The sequence below is a fragment of the Salmo salar genome, chromosome ssa12, assembly GCF_905237065.1.
Source record: "Salmo salar chromosome ssa12, Ssal_v3.1, whole genome shotgun sequence".
In the NCBI taxonomy this organism is placed as follows: domain Eukaryota; kingdom Metazoa; phylum Chordata; class Actinopteri; order Salmoniformes; family Salmonidae; genus Salmo; species Salmo salar.
In genome coordinates this window covers 22,420,044-22,434,562 of record NC_059453.1, presented here as the reverse complement: position 1 = coordinate 22,434,562, position 14,519 = coordinate 22,420,044, and the positions used below count along the sequence as shown (strand labels likewise).

Here is a 14,519-nt window from a genome sequence, read left to right as displayed (position 1 = left end):
TGAGGAACAAGTTGTCCGTGTTGAGGGTACGGAGTTGCAGCTTGTACCAGAGGGGAACATAGCGTCTGTTATGCAGCAGAAAAATATTGTTGTAGGAGGTAAGGATGGATTTGGGGAGGCAATTCCCCAGACTGCTGAGGAGATGCCCAGAACGAGTGTTGGGGTTCAGGTGGGGCTAGTCTCCCAGGTAGTGGAGGAGATGTCCACTACGGGTAATGGGGTTCAGGTGGGGCTAGTCTCCCAGGTAGTGGAGGAGATGTCCACTACGGGTAATGGGGTTCAGGTGGGGCTAGTCTCCCAGGTAGTGGAGGAGATGTCCACTACGGGTAATGGGGTTCAGGTGGGGCTAGTCTCCCAGGTAGTGGAGGAGATGTCCACTACGGGTAATGGGGTTCAGGTGGGGCTAGTCTCCCAGGTAGTGGAGGAGATGTCCACTACGGGTAATGGGGTTCAGGTGGGGCTAGTCTCCCAGGTAGTGGAGGAGATGTCCACTACGGGTAATGGGGTTCAGGTGGGGCTAGTCTCCCAGGTAGTGGAGGAGATGTCCACTACGGGTAATGGGGTTCAGGTGGGGCTAGTCTCCCAGGTAGTGGAGGAGATGCCCGGTACGAGTGATGGGATGCAAGTGGGGAGTGTTCAGAGTGATGTGGCTGTGGGGAGTCAGTGGTCTGTTGCCTCAGTTGAGGAGGTTCAGGAGAATGATATGGACATCTCTGTTGATATGATAGCAGCTGGTGACGACTCAATTTACAATTTAGCGGATGTACATTTCTTTGATGTTGATAAGTTTGTGAGGTCAGCTGTGGTGTTACAGGAGACGGTGGGGTTAGACCAGTTGAGTGTGAAGAAGCGTTTCCACTTGAGGAAATATGTTACTGCTGTCACGGCAGCAAAAGGTAGTGGGAAACGTGGTAAGGTTAAGAGAAAATCAAAACATTGATCATGATCATAGGCTGTTTTTTCTCTCGTTTCTCTGTGGTTTCTTCTGTTTTTTCCTTTCTCTTTTCTATACGGCAATCAATTGCAAGGATCCCCAATCAACGTAGACAAACTGAGCGTGATATATAATCGTACAGTACACAGCAAACTCACTTGGATTATATTGGCTTTGAGGCAAGCCTTGCATTTCGTTTTCATAGTGGGTGACAGAAGCAAAACGGCCACCTTTTTACCGAGATGTGCTCGGCATGAAGATTTTGCGTCACAAAGAGTTTGAAGAAGGCAACTTGTAAGGGTCCTTATGATGGAACAGGAACCAAGACAACGGTCGGCTTTGGGCCAGAGAATGATGACTTTGTGGCTCGACTGATCTACTATTATGGAGTGGGAGGATATCGCCTAGGCAATGACTGCCTCGGTTTGACTCTGCAGTCTAGTCAGGTTGTCAGCAATGCTAAGCGGCTTGGTTGGCCCCTCACTGAGGTTGGAAAGGGCCTCTATCTGGCTGAGACCCCAGGAGGTTATCGCTTCTACCTGGTGGACAAAGAACAGCCTCCCAATGATCCTGTACAGAAGGTGTGTCTGGCGGGGTCTGACCTGCAGAAATCAATACGCTGCTTCCTCCCTTCTGGGGATGAAGGTGAAAGAGAGAAATGAGGAGAAGAAGACTGTGCTGATGGGATTCACAGACACTCGGTGTAAACTAGAGATTCACAACATTGTTGGGACAGTAGATCATGGGACAGCCTTCGAGCGGATAACATTCTAGTGTCCATGTGAGCAGTTGGCAGATCTTGAACCCTTGATGACAAAGGGAAACCACAAAATCCTTACTCTCTTGGTTAGCCTGGAAACCCCTGGGAAGGCTACAGTAGAAGTGGTCATTTGGGCTGACTCTCTCTCTCTCTCACTAACTATCTCTGCTTTATTGGCATGGGAAACATATGTTAACATTGCCAAAGCAAGTGAAGTAGATAATATACAAAAGTGAAATAAACAATAAGAATGAACCGTAAACATTATACTCACAGAAGTTCCAAAAGAATAAAGACATTACAAGTGTCATATTATGTGTATACTGGATATACAGTGTTGTAACGATGTGCAAATGGTTAAGGTACAAAAGGGAAAATAAATAAACATAAATATGGGTTGTATTTACAATGGTGTTTGTTCTTCACTGGTTGCCCTTTTCTTGTGGCAACAGGTCACAGATCTTGCTGCTGTGATGGCACACTGTGGTATTTCACCTAATAGAAATGGGAGTCTATCAAAATTGGGTTTGTTTTCTAATTCTTTGTGGGTCTGTGTAATCTGAGGGAAGTATGTGTCTCTAATATGGTCATACATTTGGCAGGAGGTTAGGAAGTGCAGCTCAGTTTCCACCTCATTTTGTTGGCAGTGTGCACATAGTCTGTCTTCTCTTGAGAGCCAGGTCTGCCTACGGCGGCCTTTCTCAATAGCAAGGCTATGCTCACTGAGTCTGTACATAGCTTTCCTTAAGTTTGGGTCAGTCACAGTGGTCAGGTATTCTATCACTCTGTTTAAGGCCAAATAGCATTCTAGTTTGCTCAGCTTTTCTGTTAATTCTTTCCAGTGTGTCAAGTAATTATATTTTTGTTTTCTAATGATTTGGTTGGGTCTAATTTTGTTGCTGTCCTGGGGCTCTGTGGGGTCTGTTTGTGTTTGTGAACAGAGCCCCAGGACCAGCTTGCTTAGGGGAGTCTTCTCCAGGTTCATCTCTCTGTAGGTGATGGCTTTGTTATGGAAGATTTGGGAATCGCTTCCTTTTAGGTGGTTGTAGAATTTAACGTTTCTTCTGTATTTTGATAATTAGCGGGAATAGGCCTAATTCTGCTCTGCATGCATTATTTGGTGTTTTACGTTATACACAGAGGATATTTTTGCAGAATTCTGTATACAGAGTCTCAATTTGGTGTTTGTCCCATTTTGTGAATTCCTGGTTGGTGAGCGGACCCCAGACCACACGACCATAAATGGCAATGGGTTCTATAACTGATTTAAGTATTTTCAGCCAGATCCTAATTGGTATGTCAAATTTTATGTTCCTGTTGATGGCATAGAAGGCCCTTCTTGCCTTGTCTCTCAGATCGTTCACAGCTTTGTGGAAGTTACCTGTGGCGCTGATGTTTAGGTCAAGGTATGTATAGTTTTTTTGTGTGCTCTAGGGCAACGGCCTAGCCTTACCTTAGCCTTCCCTGTGGCTCAGTTGGTAGAGCATGGTGTTTGCAACGCCAGCATGGTGTGTGCAACGCCAGGGTTGTGGGTTCGTTTCCCACGGGGGGCCAGTACAAAAAAAAAATGCATGAAATGAAATGTATGCATTCAGTACTGTAAGTTGCTCTGGATAAGAGCCTCTGCTAAATGACTAAAATGTAAATGTAACGGTGTCGAGATGGAATTTGTATTTGGGGTCCTGGCTGCTGTAGACCCTCCTTGGTTGGGGACAGAAGCACCAGATCATCAGCAAACAGTAGACCATTTGACTTCAGATTCTAGTAGGGTGAGGCTGGGTGCTGCAGACTGTTCTAGTGCCCTCACCAATTCGTTTATATACATGTTGAAGAGAGTGAGGCTTAAGCTGCATCCCTGTGTCACCTCACAGCCCTGTGGGAAGAAATGTGTGTTTTTGCCAATTTTAATCGCACACTTGTTTGTGTACATGGATTTTATAATATCGTATCTCTCTCTCTGCTTCTCTTTCTTTATCTATCTGCTTCTCTTTACTTCTCTCACTGCTTCTCTTTACTTCTCTCTCTGCTTCTCTTTACTTCTCTCACTGCTTCTCTTTACTTCTCTCTCTGCTTCTCTTTACTTCTCTCACTGCTTCTCTTTACTTCTCTCACTGCTTCTCTTTACTTCTCTCTCTGCTTCTCTTTACTTCTCTCACTGCTTCTCTTTACTTCTCTCTCTGCTTCTCTTTACTTCTCTCACTGCTTCTCTTTACTTCTCTCTCTGCTTCTCTTTACTTCTCTCTCTGCTTCTCTTTCTCTCTCTCTCTGCTTCTCTTTCTCTCTCTCTCTGCTTCTCTTTCTCTCTCTCTGCTTCTCTTTCTCTCTCTCTGCTTCTCTTTGACACTATCTTTATCCATCTCTCTTACACACACTGTCTTTTAATTCAATTTGATTCAAAGGGCTTTACAGGCATAGGAAACATATGTTTACATTACCATAGCAAGTGAAATGGATAATGAACAAAAGGAAAATAAACCATCTGAAATTAACAGTAAACATTACTCTCATAAAAGTTTTGAAATAATATAGACATTTCAAATGACATTATTGGCTATGTGCGGTGTTGTAACAATGTGCAAATAGTTGAAGTACGAAAGGGAAAATAAATAAACCGATATAAATAGGTTGTAATTACAGTGGTGTTTGTGCTCCACTGGTTGCCCTTTACTTGTGCCAACAGGTCACAAATCTTGCTTCTGTGGTTGCACACCTAGTAGATATGGGAGTTTATCAAAATTGGATTTGTTTTTAAATTCTTTGTGGGTCTGTGTAATCTGAGGGAAATATGTGTCTCTAATATGGTCATACATTTGGCAGGAGGTTAGGAAGTGCAGCTCAGATTTCATCTCATTTGTGCACATAGTCTGTCTTCTCTTGAGAGCCAGGTCTGCCTACAGTGGCCTCTATCAATAAGAAGGCTATGCTCACTGAGTCTACAACAACACAGGATGAGACCCAGATGCAGACACCGGATGAGACCCAGATGCAGACACTGGATGAGACCCAGATGCAGACACCGGATGAGACCCAGATGCAGACACCGGATGAGACCCAGATGCAGACACCGGATGAGACCCAGATGCAGACACAGGAGGCAGATGGTTCGAGTCTCAGAGAGGTATTAGATACAGTTGAAGTCGGAAATTTACATACACTTAGGTTGGAGTCATTAAAACTCGTTTTTCAACCACTCCACAAAGTTCTTGTTAACAAACTATAGTTGTGGCAAGTCGGTTAGGACATCTACTTTGTGCATGACACAAGTAATTTTTCCAACAATTGTTTACAGACAGATTATTTCACTTATCTTTCACTGTATCAGAATTCCAGTGGGTCAGAAGTTTACATACACTAAGTTGACTGTGCCTTTAAACAGCTTGGAAAATTCCAGAAAATTATGTCATGGCTTTAGAAGCTTCTGATAGGCTAATTGACATCATTTGAGTCAATTGGAGGTGTACCTGTGGATGTATGTCAAGGCCTACCTTCAAACTCAGTGCCTCTTTGCTTGACATCATGGGAAAATCAAAAGAAATCAGCCAAGACCTTCACAAGTCTGGTTCATCCTTGGGAGCAATTTCCAAACGCCTGAAGGTACCACGTTCATCTGTACAAACAATAGTACGCAAGTATAAACACCATGGGACCACGCAAAAAAAAGTGCAAATCAATCCCAGAACATCAGCAAAGGACCTTGTGAAGATGCTGGAGGAAACGGATACAAAAGTATCTATATTCACAGTAAAACTAGTCCTATATCGACATAACCAGAAGCCACTGCTCCAGAATCTCAGAATCTCAGACTACGGTTTGCAACTGCACATGGGGACAAAGATCGTACTTTTTGGAAAAATATCCTCTGGTCTGATGAAACAAAAATAGAACTGTTTGGCCATAATGACCATTGTTATGTTTGGAGGAAAAAGGGGGCTTGCAAGCCGAAGAACACCATCCCATCCGTGAAGCACGGGGGTGGCAGCATCATGTTGTGGGGGTGCTTTGCTGCAGGAGGGACTGGTGCACTTTACAAAATAGATGGCATCATGAGAAGGAAAATTATATGGCTATATTGAAGCAACATCTCAAGACATCAGTCAGGAAGTTAAAGCTTGGTCACAAATGGGTCTTCCAAATGGACAATGACCCCAAGCATACTTCCAAAGTTGTGGCAAAATTGCTTAAGGACAACAAAGTCAAGGTATTGGAGTGGCCATCACAAAGCCCTGACCTCAATCCTATAGAAAATTTGTGGGCAGAACTGAAAAAGCGTGTGCGAGCAAGGAGGCCTACAAACCTGACTCAGTTACACCAGCTATGTCAGGAGGAAGGGGCCAAAATTCACCCAACTTATTGTGGGAAGCTTGTGGAAGGCTACCCGAAATGTTTGACCCAAGTTAAACAATTTAAAGGCAATGCTACCAAATACTAATTGAGTGTATGTAAACTTCTGACTCACTGGGAATGTGATGAAAGGGAACCGGGAAGACTAGAGAGAAGGAAAAACACGCTGGGACTACTTGACAAGACGAACTGGCAACAGACCAACAGAAAACACAGGTATAAATACACAAGGGATAATGGGGAAAATAGGAGACACCTGGTGGGGGGTGGACACAAGCTCGAGACAGGTAAAACAGATCAGGGTGTGACAGTCTGTACATGGTCAAAGCGTTTCTTCATTTTGGGTCAGTCACAGTTGTCAGGTATTCTGCTACTGTCTACTCTCTGTTTAGTGCCAAATAGCTTTCCAGTTTGCTCAGTTTTTGTGTCAAGTAATTATCTATTTTTTTTCTCATGATTTGGTTAGGGCTAATTGTATTGCTGTCCTGGGGCTTTGTGGGGTCTGTTTGTGTTTGAGTCCCAATACCTCGTTCTCTCTCTCCCTCTCTCTCCTTCTGTCTGTAACACCACTCACAAGGACAGAACAAGCTGCTCCTTCCATGTCACTGTGATACTGTAGATAGCTCCCCAAACAAAAAGATACTCCTACCACCCCTCCTCTGATTCTAAAATTGGTCTAATGCCCAAGTCTCCTCCCTTACAAAATATGTTGTTGGTTTTAGAAGGCAAGAGGTGGAGCGACAGAAAGTGATAGTGAGTGAGCAAAAGAAAGGGAGAGGGAAAGAGAGAGCGAACTGTCTAGACACCCTACTCTTCTCTCAACTCTTCACCATGTGTCACGTTATGTACAGAACATCCTAACCCTTATCATGGAGCAGGGGATGCATCCCAAATGACACCGTATTCCCTATATTGTGCACTTATTTTGACCAGAGCCCCATAGGCCTGTATAGTGAATAGGGTGCCAATTGGGAGTCAGCCTCCTGCCTCCTTGCTCGCCAGTGTTTACCCAATCTGTTTAATCAGGAAGTGTCCACCCACGGATTGGGACTGGGGATGGGGACAGGAGTACAGGTTCATGTTCATTTGGCACACTGTAGCAAAATGTTTTGCAACCGGAAACTAAAACGAGCATTTTTTATTGGACAAGTTCAGGTAAAGACCCTCCATTTCAGTCTGTTTTATTGTTGTTGAATCATTTGATGCATAATGAACCAGACCCAGAAGAACAGGAGTACAGAGTACCTTCTAGAGCTGCCAAATGAAGCAGTGTGTATGTGTGGGGGGTGGGGGGGAGGGTGCGTGTGTGTGGTGTGTGTGTGTGTGTGTGTGTGTGTGTGTGTGTACAACGTGTACTAGACCTACTAGAGCTGCCAAATGAGCCAGCAGAATCAGGCTAATCTATATGAGCCTGGCTAACAACGCTGGGGGGGGGTTCCCCCTTACATTCTCACACATTTTTGTTCTCTTGCTATATTTTCTCTATTGTATCTCTCTCTTTCTCTACCCATCTCTTTCTTTCTTTCTTTCTTTCTTTCTTTCTTTCTTTCTTTCTTTCTTTCTTTCTTTCTTTCTTTCTTTCTTTCTTTCTTTCTTTCTTTCTTTCTTTCTTTCTTTCTTTCTTTCTTTCTTTCTTTCTTTCTTTCTTTCTTTCTTTACCTCAGTCTCTCTCTTATCCTCCTTCCCATCCATCTTTCTCTCTATTTTACCCTCCCCTTCTCTTGTTGTCTTTCTCTCCAATATAGTATGTGTCTTTCAAATCTGAGGACAAGTGTCTCCTGTCGCCTTCTTCACCATAGAACATTGTTGATTCCACCCCTTTTTCAGGACAAGATAGACAGGTAGGACTATCTGTCTGTTGATGCTGCTAGGTGTAAATTGCAGGAAATTACATTTACCGCCATTCCCCCACGAGTATTGACAATACCGCTCCCTTTATTCAAATATCGCTTTTATGTTCGCCTTCGTCCCAAATGGCCACCTATTCACTATATGGTGCACTAGGGCCCATAGGGTTCTGGTCAAAAGTAGTGCACTATATAGGCAATAGGGTGCCATTTGGGATGCTAACTCTGTAAATTGAGGGGGGGAGGAAGGGAGGAAAGGAAAATGGTATAAAAAGTGAATGCTCACACTGCATGAATGATAATTGTGTTTCCGTGGGTTGCTTGGTTACCGTTCACATGAAATTGGAGGTTGTGGAGAATTGTGATTCCGCTGTGGGTTTCCTTGCGCTGCTGTGCGTGAGCCGGTGCAAACACACTCCAGGAAATAGCACCATCACTTTGATATAATTTTTGAAAACAGTTTATGGCAGAAAGAGAGTTTGCAGAAAGACACAGAATAGGCTGTATGATCTGTCTGTGCAGACAGATCAGATATTCTTCAAATGTTTAGTCATTTCATGGAGAAAGTAGGCGTGCCAAAACTTGGATCATATTTTCAGTAGCATAAAGACACATGGATACTTATGATAATATATTCTGTGCTCTTTCATGTCAGTCCAGAGAACAAACTAAAGAACCCAATGTACCATCCAGACAATGCATTTTTTTATTGCCATTGACACACACACACACACACACACACACACACCCTTCTGTTGATGACTGGCATCCTTTAACGAAGTACGACTCGGATCGCACCTCATTTGCACATTCTAACCTTCACCCATAGACCCAATACATCTCCCCTCTCAGTATTGCTGCCAGGAAGATCAATAATTTAGGAGAGGCGAGGGAGATCAGGACAGCATAGGCGACGGAGAGGAGGGGAGAGATAAAGGGGGAGAGGAGAGGGGAGGAGGAGAGGAGAAGAGTAAAGGAGAGAAGAGGAAATGTAACATTCTAAATGTTCTGTCTGGTACAGTGATCTAATGACCAGTGGTATTTTCTAATAGGCACAATACACCTATTCCCCCCCAAAAAGTATTTGCCTATCTGAGGTCAAGTAGTCTACCTACCGAATGTGATGAAAATGTATGGTAATCATAACTTAAGTTAATTAATGAGAACTACTTATTGACATATTCATATTCAGCTTCCCTCATCTCTTTTGTCTAATTGTTTGCCTGTTTCTTATGCTTGGGGATGTTAGAGCGTGTGTGTGTGAATGAGTGCATGCCTGCGTGCCCGTGTTTGGGTATAAGACCAGTATTGCTGGATGATTGAACCCAATTGATGAGGCCAAGAGCCTTTGCTGCATAACGTTACTGGGGATTCGGGGTGGTTTGGGTCGTGGGTAGATTCCAGTGGAGGCTGGTGGGAGGAGCTATAGAGGGACGGGCTCATTGAAATGGCTGGAATGGAATCAACGGAACAGTATCAAACATATAGAAACCACGTTTGACTCCGTTCCATTTATTCCACTCCAATGAGCCCCGTCCTCCTATATTTCTTCCCACCTGCCTCCACTGGTAGATCCTGGGCATGGAAATAAGGCATTGCTGGATTCCCACGTGGCTAACCTAGCAGCCTTTACAGCCTAGCTAGCATTACTGTGTCTTGGTGGTGGTTGTGCTGGTGATGGTGGGTGGTGGTGGTGGTGGTGGTGGTGATGATGGTGGTGGTTGTGATGATGGTGGTTGTGGTGGTGGTTGTGGTGGTGGTTGTGATGGTGGGTGGTGATGGTGGGTGATGGTGGTGGGAAGTACATTCTGGACATAAGAATAGTAATATTGGATGATGCAATACTAGTTATAAGACTAGTATTGGTGTATCCCACTATATGGCTCTGGTCTCGGGGTTTCACTTCTTCCTATTGGAAACCATCTTTCATGACTCTCAGAGCTCTGGAACTCTGCTGCATGCATCATAATCAATTTCTTACGCTTCGAACACACCGACTGCGTCATTGCATCACTGCTACGTAACATTTTGCGCAGCTAGGCAACAATACTGATGCAGGTATCTTTTGCAGATGGTCGCATGCGGTTGGACACATGGAGGAGAGAATCATTTTCGCAGTTTCCTCAAAACCGTGTCTTTTTGACACTACTGCTGACAGCTACAGGGACATAAACACAACAAAAATTATGCTTGGAGACAAGTGTCCATGATAGTAGGATTGCCAGGTCAGTTTAGTAGTGAGCTTGTGCTAGATGTGGCTAGTTAACGTGACCCACAACAATGGGTCCTGGAGAAGACTAGCCTACCTTCATCAGAGCAGAAGGCACCCCAATTTTCTTTTCATTTGGTAACATTGCATAATTAAAAAAGGATTCTAAACCAACTTTGGGAAAAGTTATAGTCCTACTGAACATTCTGTAAAATTACATCTGATGTCAAATAGGGACTATTAACTTGAGAGCCCTTTAGCTAGCTAGGTTGCACATAAAAACAATGTCAAATATCAATCAATTATGGTATCAAAGGCTTTAAAAATGTACTAGAATGTATCTTACCGGAGACAAATCGCCAGGCGTTCAACTGGGCTGATGGACTCCCGGTAGTTGGTATCCATCCGGATGATCCTGGCTCCAACCATCTGGAGCAGGTGATCAAACTGGCTTCGGTCCAGACGAAAGTAACTTCAGAACTCCTCTCCAAACAGTCGAAGCTCTTGAATGAGACGGTGGAGCTCCCCTGCCTGCTTTCGGGACTTTAACCATCTCTGGACCCACACAGACCAGCGCTTTCGGCGGGGCTGGTCCCGGCCCAACAGCGAGATCAAGACCATCTTCCTCAACGTTGGTCTCATTGTTGAAAGAGCCGACTCTGCTATCTTGACTATTATGCATTTCGCTCCAAAGCTGCATTTTGGAGGGAAATTATATTATAGGCTCTCACAATTAATTTGTGGATGTCATCGAATAAATAATATACTTGGCAAATAAATGAATAAAAAATGTAATGAAATTCTCCAGTCAAACTGTTTTTATTATGTAGTCCCACATTTGTTTTACTGGATATGTGTGCAACAAAAATTCAACATTCACATTTTGCTACTTTCTGTCAAGTCTACGCAATGACGCAGTCGGTGTGTTCGAAGCGTTAGAAAATATAAATGACAAAATACTGTTCTTGGAAATAGTGACAAGATACACTATGTCAATATATAAAACGATGTACAAATGCAACCTGCCAGCCCATATGGAAAAGAGAATTTAACAAGATTCTTATGTTTTCCTGGAACTTGTACATATGGCAGCAAATACACATGCAAGGTTCATAGAATGTTCTTGTAATATATACTTATATGAGTAGATAAAATGTATACGTTACAAAACACTGCATGTATTATATAAAAACATACAAGAGACATGAAAGCTAAGGCTTCTAAGGTCTCACATACATAGGACACTGTCTGATGTATTGAAGAAAGGAGGAGGCGGAAGAGAAGGAGCAGGAAAAAGGAGGAGAAGCAGGAGGAGGAAGGGGGAATGTAGAAGGAGGAGGAGGGAGAAGAGGAGGAATGACTTTCATAGCAGTAGTGAATCTCTATTTCTATTTAGTGGAGATCTCTCAACAATCATTCTCCTGTTCGCACATTGGTCAGCGACAATGACAAATATCAAAGCTAAGCAGGGCTGGGCTAGGTTAGGGAGACCGTAGATAAATGAACTGTCCAGTAGGAGGTGTTGCCCAGCCTTAACCATGGAAACTCATATCTGAAAATGTACACTGAGTGTACAAAACATTAGGAACACCTGCTCTTTCCATGACATAGACTGACCAGGTGAATCCAGGTGAAAGCAATGATCCCTTATACATGTCACTTGTTAAATCCACTTCAGTCAGTATAGATGAAGGGGGAAAACAGGTTAAAAAATGATTTTTAAGCCTTGAGACGATTGAGACATGGATTGTGTATGTGTGCCATTCAGAGGGTGAAGGCGTAAGACAAATGATTTAAGGGCCTTTGAACGGGGTATGAAGGTAGGTGCCAGGCACACCGGTTTGAGTGTATCAAGAACTAAAACACTGCTGGGTTTTTCACACTAAACTGTTTCCTGTGTGTCTCAAGATGGTCCACCACCCACAGGACATACAGCCAACTTCACACAACTGTGGGAAGCATTGGAGTCAACATGGGCCAGCATCCCTGAGGAAGACTTTCAACACCTTGTAGAGTCAATGCCCCGACGAATTGAGGTGTTCTGAGGACAAACTCAATGTGTTCCTAATGTTTTGTACACTCAGTGTATATACAAATATTTGAATTTTCTTTGTTTTTATATGTTAACTTATAAAAACAATGTGAAACCTATAAGGAAAGCATTTATTTTGTAGAATTGACAGTCAGAACATACAATTGTATTATAATATTCATAGATGACTCATGTAATTAATATATTTTGTCTCAAATATGTCATACCATGTTCATGTAGGAAATTCACCACAATCATGTAAACAATTGTATACGTCATATAAGGCATAGAAGTTAACACATAAACAACTACACCACTGACACACAGTGCCTTCGGAAAGTATTCAGACCCTTTGACTTTTTACACATTTTGATACGTTACAGCCTTATTCTTAAATGGATTAAATAAAACAATTTCCTCAGCAATCTACACACAATACCCCATAAAGACAAAGCAAAAACAGGTTTTTGAAAATGTTGGCAAATTTATTAAACCCAAAAACCAGAAATACCTGATTTACATAAGTATTCAGACAATTTTGCTATGGACTCGAAATTGAGCTCAGGTGCATCCTGTTTCCATTGATCATCCTTGAGACGTTTCTACAACTTGATTGGAGTCCACCTGTGGTAAATTCAAATAATTGGACATGATTTGGAAAGGCACGCACCTGTCTATATAAGGTCCCACAGTTGAGAGTGCATGTCAGAGCAAAAACCAAGCCGTGAGGTCGAAGGAATTGCCCTTGGAGCGCCGAGACAGGATTGTATCGAGGCACAGATCTGGGGAAGGGTACCAAAATATTTCTGCAGCATTGAAGGTCCCCAAGAACACAGTGGCCTCCATCATTCTTAAATGGAAGAAGTTTGGAACCACCAAGACTCTTCCTAGAGCTGGCCACCTGACCAAACTGAGCAATCGGGGGAGAAGGGCCATGGTCAGAGAGGTGACCAAGAACCGGATGGTTACTCTGACAGAGCTCTAGAGTTCCTTTGTGGAGATGGGAGAACCTTCCAGAAGGACAACCATCTCTGCAGCACTTCGCCAATCAGGCCTTTATGGTAGTGGCAAGATGGAGGCCACTCCTCAGTAAAAGGCACATGACAGCCCGCTTGGAGTTTGCCAAAAGGCACCTAAAGACTCTCAGACAATGAGAAACAAGATTCTCTGGTCTGATGAAACCAAAATTGAACTCTTTGGCCTGAATGCCAAGCGTTACGTCTGGAGGAAACCTGGCACCATCCCTACAGTGAAGCATGGTGGTGGCAGCATCATGCTGTGGGGATGTTTTTCAGTGGCAGGGACTGGGAGACTGATTGAGGCAAAGATGAACTGCGCAAAGTACAGAGAGATCCTTAATGAAAACCTGCTCCAGAGTGCTCAGGACCTCAGACTGGGGCGAAGGTTCACCTTCCAACAGGACAACGACCCTAAGCACACAGCCAAGACAATGCAGGAGTGGCTTCGGGTCAAGTCTCTGAATGTCCTTGAGTGGCCCAGCCAGAGCCTGGACTTGGACCAGATCTAACGTCTCTGGAGAGACCTGAAAATAGCTGTGCAGCAACGCTCCCCATCCAACCTGACAGAGCTTGAGGGGATCTGCAGAGAAGAATGGGAGAAACTCCCTAAATACAGGTGTGCCAAGCTTGTAGCGTCATACCCAAGAAGACTCAAGGCTGTAATTGCTGCCGTAGGTGCTTCTACAAAGTACTGAGTAAACGGTCTGAATACTTACGTTAATGTTTAATTTCCTTTTTTTATTTTTATACATTTCCTAAATTTGATAAACAGTTTTTGCTTTGTCATTATGGAGTATTGTGTGTTGATTGAGGGGGAAAAAAATAATTTCATCAGTTTTAGAATAAGGCAACAAAATGTGGAAAAAGTCAAGGGGTCTGAATACTTTCCGAAGGCATTATATCAGGAAAACCATTCAACAGCTTACCAGATACTTATTAGATTTTTGTACAAATCTTCTTCTGCCATACAAGGTTCTAATTAGATTTTCAGGATTCTTTTCCTTAAAATCTATAGTATATGATGAAATGCAGCTGGTCATCGGGGTCCATAGATACACATATAACAACCAATAAACAACGGCAAAAAATGATAGCTGATAAAATTCCACCAGGTGGGTCCATATTTCATAACCACACCACGAGATCAAATGACCAACCAGGTCCATACATTTTACATCCAACTGATAAACAATGTGAAAATATAACAGTAGATGATCTAATGCCAACAACAGTGAATGAGTGACCTTTCAACCCTCTATAGCATTAGTGGAGGAGGATGATAAAGGTGGATGAAGTCCAAGAGTCTGACAAAGGTCCGGCGCAAATCAGCCGCTGATGTCGGAATCATCTGTCACCTCTCCTTATAATGTACCTCAC

The 14,519-nt window shown here is 43.3% G+C and overlaps 1 pseudogene; it reads left to right on the top strand.

Annotated features, from left to right (window-relative positions):
- The first annotated feature begins 598 nt into the window (after positions 1-598).
- LOC106564482 (glyoxalase domain-containing protein 4-like) overlaps positions 599-14,519 on the top strand; it is a 28,286-nt pseudogene continuing 14,365 nt past the window's right edge.